Consider the following 13497-nt stretch of genomic DNA (forward strand, 5'->3'; position numbering starts at 1 on the left):
GGTCCCTACTCTATCCCAGTTCGTTTCAATAACCTTGATTTATAAATGTTGTCTGGTCTTTGGATTTTCTTTTCTTTTTTTTTTTTTTTTGAGACAGAGTCTCGCTCTGTCACCCGGGCTGGAGTGCAGTGTTCGGATCTCGGCTCACTGCAAGCTCTGTCTCCCGGGTTTATGCCATTCTCCTGCCTCAGCCTCCCGAGTAGCCGGGACTACAGGCGCCCGCCACCTCGCCCGGGTAGTTTTTTTGTATTTTTTAGTAGAGACGGGGTTTCCCCGTGTTAGCCAGGATGGTCTCGATCTCCTGACCTCATGAGCCGCCCGTCTCGGCCTCCCTGGATTTTCTTTTAAATCTCTTATAACATTGGCCTTTTTTTTTTTTTGGATAGGATCTCCCTCTGTTGCCCAGGCTGGGTGGCTTTCTCCCCTCATTGATTAATAAGTGGAATAAAATCTTTTTTTTTTTTTTTTTTTTGAGACAAAGTCTTGCTCTGTTGCCCAGGCTAGAGTGCAGTGGCTCGGTCTCGGCTCACTGCAACCTCCGCCTCCCAGGTTCAAGTGATTCTCCTGCCTCAGCCTCCCGAGTAGCTGGGATTACAGGTGCCCGCTACCGCATCTGGCTAATTTTTGTATTTTTAGTAGAGATGGAGTTTCACCATGTTGTCCAGGCTGGTCTCGAACTCCTGATCTCAGGTGATCCACCCGCCTTGGTCTCCCTAAGTGCTGGGATTACAGGCGTGAGCCACCATGCCTGGCCTACTTTAGCCTTTTTCTTTTTCTTTATTTCTTTTTTTTTAAGACAGTTTTTGCTCTTGGTGCCCAGGGTGGAGTACAATGGCATGATCTCGGCTCACCGCAACCTCCGCCTTCCAGGTTCAAGTGATTCTCCTGCCTCAGCCTTCCCGAGTAGCTGGGATTACAGGCACGTGCCACCATACCTGGCTAATTTTGTATTTTTAGTGGAGACGGAGTTTCTCCATGTTGGTCAGGCTGGTCTTGAACTCCTGACCTCAGGTGATCCACCCACCTCGTCCTCCCAAAATGCTGGGTTTACAGGCATGAGCCACCATGCCCCGCCTACTTTAACCTTTTTCAAGAAAGAATTGCTACCAGGGGAGAAGAGAGGGGACAATGGTTACAGTGTTTCACTTTGGGAAGATGAAAAAAGTTCTGGGCCGGGTGCAGTGGCTCACACCTGTAATCCCAGCACTTTGGGAGGCCAAGGCGGGTGGATCACGATGTCAGGAGTTGGAGACCAGCCTGGCCAACATAGTGAAACCCCGTCTCTCCTAAAAATACAAAAATTAGCCGGATGTGGTGGCGGGCACCTTTAGTCCCAGCTACTCAAAAGGCCGAGGCAGGAGAATTGCTTGAACCCAGGAGGTGGAGGTTGCAGTCAGCCCAGAGCAAAATTCTGTCTCAAAAAAAAAAAAAAAAAAAAAATTAAAATAATAAGCCTTATGGTACATACATTTTACCATGACTGCTTTTTTTTTTTTTTCTCTTTTTTTTTTGAGACGGAGTCTCGCTCTGTCGCCCAGGCTGGAGCGCAGTGGCCGGATCTCAGCTCACTGCAAGCTCCGCCTCCCGGGTTCACGCCATTATCCTGCCTCAGCCTCCCGAGTAGCTGGGACTACAGGCGCCTGCCACCTCGCCCGGCTAGTTTTTTGTATTTTTTTTAGTAGAGACGGGGTTTCACCGTGTTAGCCAGGATGGTCTCGATCTCCTGACCTCGTGATCTGCCCGTCTCGGCCTCCCAAAGTGCTGAGATTACAGGGTTGAGCCACTGCGCCCGGCCCATGACTGCTTTTTTAAAAAAGAAAATGATTTGCTAATTTTGTCATGAGCAGTACAAGGTTACAGATAACCAGGTTCGTGTGTGTTTGTGTCTTTCCACAGTGTCAGGCTTTTATTGATGCTATTTAAATCACAAAAGCCACAAGCTACATGGAGTTCCCAAGGAGACAATTCTCCTTGGTACTTCCCGACACTCAGCAGTCAGCTGCGGGCACACAGGCTCCAGCCAGTCCATAAGTAAGTCAATATTGCAAACCGTATAAAATAACATACTTCATTAATATGTAAGTGTCACATATTAAACATCCCACAACAAACAAAGTAACATTTAACACAAAGAGGAAAAAGAGGAGAAAGGGTTAAAGGAACAAGTCCCGGGGAGCAGGAAGACAGAAGGAGTCCTGGTCTGGTGGTCTGGGCCCGGTAATAGATCTTGCAAGGAAGAGCCTTTAATGTGGCTGAGCTTTCAGGGGTCAAATGCTGAGTTCTTTTGGTTTGTCTCTTTTTTGAGACAGAAGTTCACTCTTGTTGCCCAGGCTGGAGTGCAATGGCGTGATCTCTGCTCACTACAACCTCTGTCTCCTGGGTTCAAGTGATTCTTCTGCCTCAGCCTCCTGAGGAGCTGGGATTACAGGCACCCACCATCACTCCCAGCTGATTTTTGTAGTTTTAGTAGACGGGGTTTCACCATGTTGGGAGGCTGGTCTCAAACTCCTGACGTCAGGTGATCCATCTGCCTCGGCCTCCCAAAGTGCTGGGATTATAGGCGTGAGCCACCACGCCCAGCCAAATGCTGAGTTCTTATGAGTGATAATGATGGGTTGTGACTATTTCAAGCTGTTAGAGGCTTGCTTTTTTTTTTTTTTTTTTTTTTTCATTGAGTCTTGCTTTGTCTCCCAGGCTGGAGTGCAGTGGCATGATCTCAGCTCACCACAACCTCCACTTCCCAGGTTCAAGCGATCCTCCTGCCTCAGCCTCCCAAGTAGCTGGAACTACAGGTGAATGCCACTATGCCCGGTTAATTTTTGTATTTTTAGTAGAGATGGAGTTTCACTATGTTGGCCAGCCTGGTCTCCAACTCCTGACCTTGTGATCCACCTGCCTCAGCCTCCCAAAGTGCTGGGATTACAGACATGAGCCACCGCACCCAGCCAGCCGAGGCCTGATGGTTTATAGTCGTGGAGTCCTCTGATGAGAACTGATGGTAGAAGAGTGTGCTTGTTTGCATCTTTATCTGGTTGGATGCAGTCTTCTTCTTTTTCTTCTTTTTTAATTTGTTTCTTAAGCAAAAACATCTTACCCTAGTTGGCAAAGTGCTCTATGAAATAGAAAATGGAGCATTTTTCTAAGATGGACTTAGTTGCATCAAGGGTGCTCTGTACAAGTTTGAATACGTTTCTGGTGGGTTCCTATGGGGAAAGCCAAAATTAGGCAAGATTTCACAGATTCTCAGAGCCTGAACCTTTTTTAGTGTATGCGATTTTTAAAAATAGACCTTCTTCCTCCTTCCCCACCCCCTCAGTTCTCAACCAAACAACAAACAATGACTGTGACCTCACCATTGATAAGGCTTCAAGGGCCAGAGTAGAGGAGATGGAAGGATCCTTGCTATTGTGTAAGGATTATTTTGGTAGCAAACGGTGGCAGCCTTCCTGGAACTGGCTTAGACATAAACAAAGAAGTACTGGGTCTGGGCGTGGTGGCTCACACCTGTAATCCCAGCACTTTGGGAGGCTGAGGCGAGCGGATCACCTGAGGTCAGGAGTTCGAGACCAGCCTGGCCGACATGGTGATATCCTGTCTCTACTCAAAACTACAAAAATTTGCCAGCATGGTGGCTGACACCTGTAGTCCCAGCTATTTGGGAGGCTGAGGCAGGAGAACTGCTTGAACCCGGGAGGGGGAGGTTGCAGTGAACCAAGATTGCACCACTGCACTCCAGCCTGGGCAACAGAGTGAGACTCTATCTCAAAAAAAAAAAAAAAAAAAAAAAAGGTACTAGGAGGATCCTGCAGGTGTTGAAGGGCGTATTCACTTCCTGTTTCTGCTGTAGCAAAATATCAATCACGCATTTGATATTCTCTTACAGATCTGGAGGTGCCAAAGTGCAGCAGTCTGAGATGTGTTGGCAGGCAGGTTCTTTCTGTAGGCTCTGGGGAAGAACCTATTTCACTGCCTTCTTCACCTCCTGGAGGCCATCTGCATTCCCATGTGGCAGTGGGGAGTGAAAACAGGAATGTGGCAGCTCTGACTGGAAACAATGTGATTGATAAAGAGGGTGGGCAATGGGGGCACATTTTCTCAAAAGAAAGGGTTGCTTTTCACTGAAGAGGGAGTGAAGGCCTGGGAAGGCAAGATAAGAGGGGTGCACTCAGCTGTGATAGAGAGGCCAACCAGGGGCTGGACGCGGTGGCTCACGCCTGTAATCCCAGCACTTTGGGAGGCCGAGATGGGCGGATCACGAGGTCAGGAGATTGAGACCATCCTGGCTAACACGGTGAAACCCCGTCTCTACTAAAAATACAAAAAATTAGCCGGGCGTGTTGGCGGGCGCCTGTAGTCCCAGCTACTTGGGAGGCTGAGGCAGGAGAATGGTGTGAATCCGGGAGGCGGAGGTTGCAGTGAGCCAAGATCATGCCACTGCACTCCAGCGACAGAGCGAGACTCCATCCCCCCCCCAAAAAAAAAGAAAAAAGAGAGGCCGACCAGCTATGCTGTTTGCAGCAAAATGGGCGTTATGCTTTGCCCCTGGAGGCGTGGAAGTGGGGCAGGAGGGTAGAGAAAAAGTTGTTCCAGCCACTACGGATGTTAACAAGTTACTCCAAATCTTGTTGACTTAAAATAGCCACTTGGTTTGCTCATGATTTTGTGGGCCAGGAATTTAGGCAGGCCTGAGCCCAGCCAGTCTCACTCAGCGTTTCCCTAGCAGCTGCTCAGATGTCATCTGAAGGCCCCACAGGGCTGGACGTCCAAGCTGGCTCACTCACACGGCTGGCACGGGCTGTGGCCTGGTAGCTCAGCTGGGGTTACCAACCCAGGGCTCTACGTGGCTTCTCCGGCATGGCGGGGTCTCAGAGCAGCTGGACTTCTTATGTGGTGGCTGGCTTCCCCCGGCCCACTGAATGGGAGACTCAAGAGGACGACGTAGAAGCTTCATAAATTTTTTTTTTTTTTTTTTTGAGACAGAGTCTCGCTCTGTCACCCAGGCTGGACTGCAGTGGGGCGATCTCGGCTCACTGCAAGCTCTGCCTCCCGGGTTCACCCCATTCTCCTGCCTCAGCCTCCTGGGTAGCTGGGACTACAGGCGCCCGCCACCACGACCGGCTAATTTTTTGTATTTTTAGTAGAGACGGGGTTTCACTGTGTTAGCCAGGATGGTCTCGATCTCCTGACCTTGTGATCCGCCCATCTCGGCCTCCCAAAGTGCTGGGATTACAGGTGTGAGCCACCGCGTCTGGCCAATTTTTTTTTTTTTTTTTTTTTTTTTGAGATGGAGTCTCACTCTGTCGCCCAGGCTGGAGTGCAGTGGCCTGATCTCGGCTCACTGAAACCTCCACCCATCAGCTTCAAGTGATTCTCTTGCCTCAGCTTCCCGAGTAGCTGGGATTACAGGCACCTGCCACCACGTCCAGCTAACTTTTGTATTTTTAGTAGAGACAGGGTTTCACCATCTTGACTGTTATGTGCGTCCGTATAAGAGACCACCTGAGCAGGCTTAGCGTGAGCAACAAGGCTGTTTATTCACTTGGGTGCAAGTGGCCTGAGCCCGAGAAAAGGGCCAGCGAAGGGTGGTAGGAGTGGAACTGGTTTTATAGGTTTGGGGTAGGTAGTGGAAAGTTACAGTTAGGGGGCAGTTTTTCAAGGCAGGGAAAGAATGTCACAAGGTGCACAGTCACGAGGAGGGGGGAAGTCCCAAGGCAGGATATCACAAGGTTGATTAATTAGGGTAGCACAGGAAGATATCACAGTGGTGGAATGTTGAAAGGTGGGTTAATCGGTAAAGGCAGGAACTAACTGTTTCTTATTCTTTAGTGGTTCTCCTGTTGCTCCAGGCTTTGTGACTCCAGGAGGCCTGTACCTGTGGGTCACAGGGGTCACAATGGCTCAACCATGGTGTAGCTCATTCAGAGGACCTTCCATTGGCCAGGCTGGTCTTGAACTCGTGACCTCATGATCCACCCGCCTCAGTCTCGCAAAGTGCTGGAATTACAGGCGTGAGGCACCACGCCCCGCCCAAAGCTGTACAATTTTTTATCCTCAAAAGTTAAGCAGCTTTCCTTCCCCTACATTCTGTGGTTTATAAGTGAGTCACGTCAACCCACTTTCAAGTAGAGGGGACATAGATTCCCACGGCTCAATGAAAGGAGTCTGAAAAAATGTATGAGCATAGTTTAAAACCACTGAAAAGTATGTCATGGGGAGAACATCCAGAGGGGAGATGACTGAGTTGGGTTAAATTGCCAGGCCGGGCACAGTGGCTCATGTCTGTAATCCCAGCATTTTGGGAGGCCGAGGCAGTACAATCTCTTGAGGCCAGGAGTTTGAGACTAGCTTGGGAAATGTAGCGAGACCCCCATCTCTACAAAAAATTTAAAAATTAGCCAGGCGTGGCAGTGCATGCCGATGGTCCCAGCTACTTAGGAGGCTTGGGTGAGAGGATCCCTTGAGCCCAGGCGTTTGAGGTTGCACTGGGTCATGACTGCACCACTGCATTCCAGCCTGAGTGACAGGGTGAGACCGTCTCAAAAATCAGTGAATAAATAAATAAATAAATTGCCAGGCCACAGAAAATGCTTAAGTATTACAACTGGTAAATCACAAGAGTTGTGGTTGATGTGGCTCCCAGTCAGTTGAGCGGTAATGGGGCTAGTGGACTCATGTTTGGGAATGAAGAAGCGAGAAGGTTCAAGGGTGAGAACTGAAGTCATTGCCGTCTCCCCATCCCTGTCCCACGGGAAAATCCAATGCCCAGCCCTTACCAGCTCCTCGAGACAGCCTGCATTTCTTGGCTCAAGAGCCCTTCCTCGGATGTCCCCAGTCTCTCACCTCTGCCAGCACGTCCCTTGCCACTGACCCTGACTCTCCTGCATCCCTCTCAGAAGGACCTTGTGATTACACGGGGTCCATGTGGATAATCCAGCATGACTTCCCCACTTCAAAATCCTTAGTCGTATCTGCAAAGTCCCTTCACCATGTAAAATAACATATTCATGGGTTCTGGGGATTAGGGGTCCAGTGCTCCAAGTAACTTTCATGGGAATCTTTACCTCCAGAAATGGGGAGAAGTAGGCAGGGACTCCCTTCATACACAAGAGACGGCTGCCTCCTGCTATACCCCCAAATACTTATACACTTGCCTTTTTACATCTGAACTGGAAAGACCCTACCTCAATGTCATGGGGGCCGGGGTGGGAGACAGAGGAGCTGCAACACCTGCTTGGCTATTGTTAGGGACAAACAAAGCAGCCACGGTCGCTTAGTGATGACTTCCGGTTCCACCTGAGTGCTTTGGCCACCCATACTGCTCTCAGAGCTCTTTAAAGATGAGTTCTTGTGCTGGGCACTGTGGCTTATGCCTGTAATCCCAGGACTTTGGGAGGCCGAGGTGGACAGATCACCTGATGCCAGGAGTTCAAGACCAGCCTGACCAACATGGAGAAACCCCGTCTCTACTAAAAGTACGAAATTAGCCAGTCATGGTGGTGCATGCTTGTAATCCCAGCTACTCAGGAGGCTGAGGTAGGAGAATTGCCTGAACCCAGGAGGCGGAGGTTGCAGTGAGCCGAGATCACGCCATAGAACTCCACCTGGGCAATAAAAGTGAAACTCTTTCAAAAAAAAAAAAAAAAAAAAAAACCTTCTTAAAAACTGTAATAAAATCTATTAATGTTCTATTTTATTATTTCCCTTTCTTCAGTTTTTTTTCTCATGATGGGGATTAATTGACACTTGTGAGTGGTACAAAGAATAGCACCCTCATTTTACACATGGCTTGGATGACTGAGTGAGAAGAAACAGAAGAAGTAAAATGGCAGAAGCTGGGTGCCACCCGGATGTGGACAAAAACGTTGAGTCATGGGATGAGGGGTGGACTAGAACCCCTTCTGAGTGTCCTCTAGCCTGATGGTCTCTAGGGCTTTACGAGGTGAACATCGTCAGGCGCGGTGGCTCACGCCTGTCGTCTCAGCACTTTGGGAGGCCGAGGTGGGCGGATCATGAGGTCAGGAGATCGAGACCATCCTGGCTAACATGGTGAAACCGTGTCTCTATTAAAAATACAAAAAATTAGCCGAGCATGGTGGCGGGCGCCTGTAGTCCCAGCTACTTGGGAGGCTGAGGCAGGAGAATGGTGTGAACCCGGGAGGCGGAGCTTGCCGTGAGCAGAGATCGCCCCATTGCACTCCAGCCCTCCAGCCTGGGTGACAGAGTGAGACTCTGTCTCAAAAAAAAAAAAAAAAAAAAAGAGGTGAACATCTTGTGTGTCCATCCCTCTTGGGAGGTCAGAGGGACCAGAATCCCGAGAAGGAGAAAGTACCACAGATGACCACTAGAGGGTGCCCTTCATTCTCCTTGACCCCCTCTGGTCCAACTGCTAATCTAGGAACCTCTTTAGCTGCCCAGACCAGCAGAGGGCATTTCAGATGTGCAGAAAGAACGCAACCGCCCCAACTTCCTGCCCTCCTCTTGTGGTGGAAAGACAAATGGTAGAGTCGGGGAAGAATGTAGACAGCAAGGAAGTGGGCAGATCCAGATGCTCTGCTGTGTGTCCCTAAACTTTGCTCTCAGGCCTCTGACTGCCCAATACAGTCACTCTTGATCAGCCATGCAACCATTTGTTTCTCTCCAAACACTATGGCTACTTTGTGTCTGTCCACATTCTCTCCACTTGGTGAGCTCCTACACATCCTTCAAGGCCCAGTTCAAATGCTACCACTCAGGCCCTTTCTTCTCTCCCACTTTTGTGCTTCCACAGCACTAGCATTCATCACTTTGCATAGTAATAACTTATGTGCCTTCTGTCCTGTACAGCATGTGCTCTGCCCATGAATGACTTGCCCAGTTCTGAGTCTCTACTTGCATAGGGTCTGGCACAAATTGAAGGTCACTGTATTTAGCCTGCATCATATTATGGCTTCCACTTCCTCCTACACCTTGCAGGACTTTCTTGTGGGCAGATGCTGATTCGGACTCTTTTCTTGAATTCTTGCACTGTCCAGCACATGGCCTGGTAAAGTAGGCACTCAAGTTTGGTAGAATGAGGTTGCCTCCTTTGTGTATGCAACTCTTTTTTTTTGAGATGGAGTTTTCCTCCTGTTGCCCAGGCTGGAGTGCAATGGCTTGATCTCAGCTCACCGCAACCTCCACCTCCGGGATTCAAGTGATTCTCTTGCCTCAGCCTCCTGAGTAGCTGGGATTACAGGCATGCCCCACCATGCCTGGCTACTTTTGTATTTTTAGTAGAGACGGGGTTTCTCCGTGTTGGTCAAGCTGGTCTCGAATTCCCGACCTCAGGTGATCCACCCGCCTCAGCCTCCCAAAGTGCTGGGATTATAGGCGTGAGCCATCGCACCCGGCCACAACTCACCTCTCTCTGCGGATGACTCAGCTTCTTTTTTCAGTCAACGAGTATCTATCAGGTATTTCCTATTGTGTTCAGGAATATGCTGGGTGCTATGGTTGGGAGGGTATAATATTGTGAAATATACTGTTGGTCTTTGTCCCCATTTCCTGGCATGCAACTCCTAAAATCCTTAGACTCTTCGAAGTGTTATCTTTCTGTATGCTAATGAGTTGACTTATGACTGGCAGCTCATATGTGGCTTCACAGGATGGGTGCTGATCACTGAAGAGACCCAGAAGGATTAGAAGATTGGCACATTCAGCTCCACCTCCCAGGAGGTGAAAGGCGCTGAAAATTAAACTGATCACCAGTGGGTCGATGGTCTCGTCAATCATGCCTACATAATGAAGCCTCCATACCAACCACAAAGGACAGGGTTTAGAGAGTTTCTGGGGAGCCAAACATGTGGAGGTTCCTGCAAGGCAGTGCGTCCTTGGAGGGCATGGAAGCTCTATCCTTCTTCCCCCTTACCTTTTCCTGTGCAACATTTTATCTGTATCCTTTGTAATATCCTTTACAATAGACTGGTAAGCATAAATAAGTGTTTCCCTGAGTTCTGTGAGCCACTGTAGAAAATTAATCAACCCCAAGGAGGAAGCCATGGGAACCCCCATTTATAGCCAGTAGGTCAGAAGCACAGGTAAAACATCCTGGTGCTTGTGATTGGCGTCAGAAGTGACAGGAAGTCTCGTGGGACTGAGCCCTTAATCTGTGTGATCTGATACTGTCTCCAGGTTGGTAGTGGCGAAATTGAATTGGAGGACACCCATAAGCTGTTGAATGTAGAACTGATCGCTTGCCTGTTGGTAGGGATAAGTTTCCACACATTTCATGGAAGCCTTCTGTGTTGACTGTGGTATGAGAGCAGAGGAAAAGTAGTTGATGTTTTGTCCACTCAGGTGGTACTTGAGAAAGTGTTCAGTCCTCCAGGAGTTTTCCAGCTGGAGAGATCAGTCTATAACAGTAAATATGAAGAAGGCAGAGAGACCCAGATGGTGGAATAGGAGTTGCCTACTCCTATTCATCTCATCTCCTCCACAGTGCCCTGGTTTTGACAACTATCCATGGATTAATGTACCTTTGTGAGAGTCCAGGGAAGAAATTCTAGAACAGCGTTGGAGCAAAAAATCTAAACATAGGAACACTGAAGAAAATAAAAAGAACAGTTTCACTGCATCACCCCTGTCCCATAGGTGGTACAGGTCAGTGACACGACAGACCCCCTCAGCCCACAGTAACTCCCACAGGGAAATGTAAAAGTATAATGAGTGAACACTCAGCTTCCCCAGCTGTGCAGGATGCTTCCTAAGAGTCCTCCCTCTTCTTCATTCCACCCAGAATACTGAAGGGATGCACATGAACGAGTAGCTGGGAGAATGTGGAGGAAGGAACAGAGGCAAGAGACTCACAGCAATCAGAGTATAAAACTCAACAAAGGGTCACATACCTTACTAGCTGCTTCACAGACTCCATCAAGGGCCTGCCCACAAGCTGCTTGGGATGCCTTACCTGTACACTCTCCAGCTGGCCCATGGGCACCCCGAATACTCTATGTGCTTCACCGCTCTCACCACCCCATGGCTGGACCTCTCTAGGTGTACCCTGGACGTCAAGTGTAGGGCTTTACAGATGGTTTGCAAGCACACGCACTCAACAGGCTTGACACCGTAGGACTCGGAGAAGGCACACAAATGAGCATTTCAGGGCACTGCCCCTAAGGAAAACAAATGGGAGACTCTCCATGCTTGGCCTGGCTTTGCAGTATTAACAGAAGGTATACCATCTTAAGAATCCCCCCCATCCCGAGCGAACAAGAGGAGTGGAGTGGGTGCATCCGTAGAAAAAGTGCGAGATAGCCTCAGAATCCCTGAGCCTGGTTAACTGGTGAAGGTGTTTTCCTCCCAAAGCCAGTTACCAAAGACAGGAAGAAGTGACTTCTTCAAGTAAATACAAAGACAGTAATGTAAGACTTTAAGCAACATGAAAACTGAGGAAGCATGACACCATGAAAGGAACACAATAGTTTTACAGTAACCAACCCCAAAGAAGTGGAGATCTAAATATTTCCTGACAAGGAATTCAAAATAATTGTTTTAAGGGAGCACAGCAAGCCACAGCAGAACACAGACAACGAAAATTAGGAAAACAATACATTTAAAAAGGAGATGTTCAACAAGAGTGAAACTCTGTCCCAAAACAAAAACAAACACAAAACAAGAAAAATTAGCTGGGCTTGGTGGCATGTGCCTGTAATCCGGGAGACTGAGGCAGAAGAATTGCTTGTACCCGGGAAGTGGAGGTTGCAGTGAGCCGAGATCGCACCATTGGACTCCAGCGTGGGCAACAAGAGTGAAACTCGAAAATAAAATAAAATAAAAATAAAAAGATTTTTAAAAAATTGTATATCTGTATGGGTATTTGCCATAGAGCTTTCAGGACTGGTTGTTGCCCTGGGTGAGTCAGTGAGTGAGCAGTGATGCATATGAAGGTCTAGGACATTACTGTACATGATGCAGACTTTACAAACACTGTACATGTAAGCTATACAAGTTCATTTGAAAAATAATTGTGCTATGATGTTACAAGGGCTATGACATCACTAGGTGATATGAATTTTTCAATTTAATTATAATCTTATGGGACTACCATCTAATATGCGGTCCATCATTGACCAAAACATCATTATGTAGATATAATGTATATGCTGCCCTTTAAGGAAACACACAGGCTGAAAGTGAAGAGATGGAAAAAGATGTTTGACTCCCATGTCCATTGCAGCATTTTCCATAATAGCCAAGACATGGAAACAACCTCAGTGTCTACAAACAGATGAATGGATAATGAAAATATAACTATATATTTAACTATATGTTATATACATATAACTGTGTGTGTGTGTGAGAGAGAGAGAGACAAAGACAGACAATATTATTGAGAATTAGAATTTTATTGAATCTTTAAAAATTAGAATAGACTAGGTACAGTAGCTCATGCCTGTAATTCTAACACTTTGGGAGGCTGAGACAGGAGGACTGCTTGAGCCCAGGAGTTTGAGACCAACCTGGAAAACATAACAAGACCTCATCTCTACAAAAAAATACAAAAATTAGCCAGGCATGGTGGCATATGCCTGTGGTTCCAGCTACTCAGGAAAATGAGGCAGGAGGATCGATTGAGCCCAGGAGGTCAAGGCTGTGGTGAGCTGCGGTTGCACCACTGCACTCCAGCCAGGGTGACAAAGTGAGATCCTGTCTTTAAAAACAAAGAAAAAGAAGGCCAGATGTGGTGACTCATGCCTGTAATCTCAGTACTTTGGGAGGCCGAGGCGGGCAGATTGCTTGAGGTCGGGAGTTTGAGACCAGACAGGCCAGCACGGTGAAACCCCATCTCTACTAAAAATACAAAAATTTGGCCGGGCGCGGTGGCTCAAGCCTGTAATCCCAGCACTTTGGGAGGCCGAGACGGGCGGATCACGAGGTCAGGAGATTGAGACCATCCTGGCTAACATGGTGAAACCCCGTCTCTACTAAAAAATACAAAAAATTAGCCGGGCGAGGTGGTGGGCGCCTGTAGTCCCAGCTACTCAGGAGGCTGAGGCAGGAGAATGGCGTGAACCTGGGAGGCGGAGCTTGCAGTGAGCTGAGATCCGGCCACTGCACTCCAGCCTGGGCGACAGAGCGAGACTCTGTCTCAAAAAAAAAAAAAAAAAAAATACAAAAATTTGCTGGGCATGGTGGCACGCACCTGTAATCTCAGCTACTCGGGAGGCTGAAGTAGGAGAATCGCTTGACCCCGGGAGGCAGAGGTTGCAGTGAGCCGAGATTGTGCCACCGCACTCCAGCCTGGGCGACAGAGCGAGATTCTGTCTCAAAAAAAAAAAAAAAAAAAAAAAAAAAAATTCATGGCAAAATCCCTGGAGCATTTTCATGTTTATCAATTGAATTCTTTCATTTTACAACAAGGAAACTGAGGCTCAGAGAAGGGAAGGATTCACAAAGAAAGTTGTTGTCAAACCAGGCCTGGAATTCTGATCACCTGACACCTCAGCCTTGAACTCGGTGTGCAAAAGGCAATTGTTGGAA

The 13497-nt window shown here is 48.1% G+C and overlaps 1 protein-coding gene across 1 annotated transcript in view; it reads right to left on the reverse strand.

The window, feature by feature from the left end:
* Positions 1 to 2874: 2874 nt before the first annotated feature.
* The window catches only part of LOC115894765 (translation initiation factor IF-2-like), a 101848-nt gene continuing 91225 nt past the window's right edge, over positions 2875 to 13497 (reverse strand). Inside the window, exon 6 of the transcript XR_004054937.1 lies at positions 2875 to 3203. The gene's annotated coding sequence lies outside the window, so the exon portion shown is untranslated. The remainder of the gene's footprint in view (positions 3204 to 13497) is intronic.

This window comes from Rhinopithecus roxellana, chromosome 19 (genome assembly GCF_007565055.1).
Source record: "Rhinopithecus roxellana isolate Shanxi Qingling chromosome 19, ASM756505v1, whole genome shotgun sequence".
In the NCBI taxonomy this organism is placed as follows: Eukaryota; Metazoa; Chordata; class Mammalia; order Primates; family Cercopithecidae; genus Rhinopithecus; species Rhinopithecus roxellana.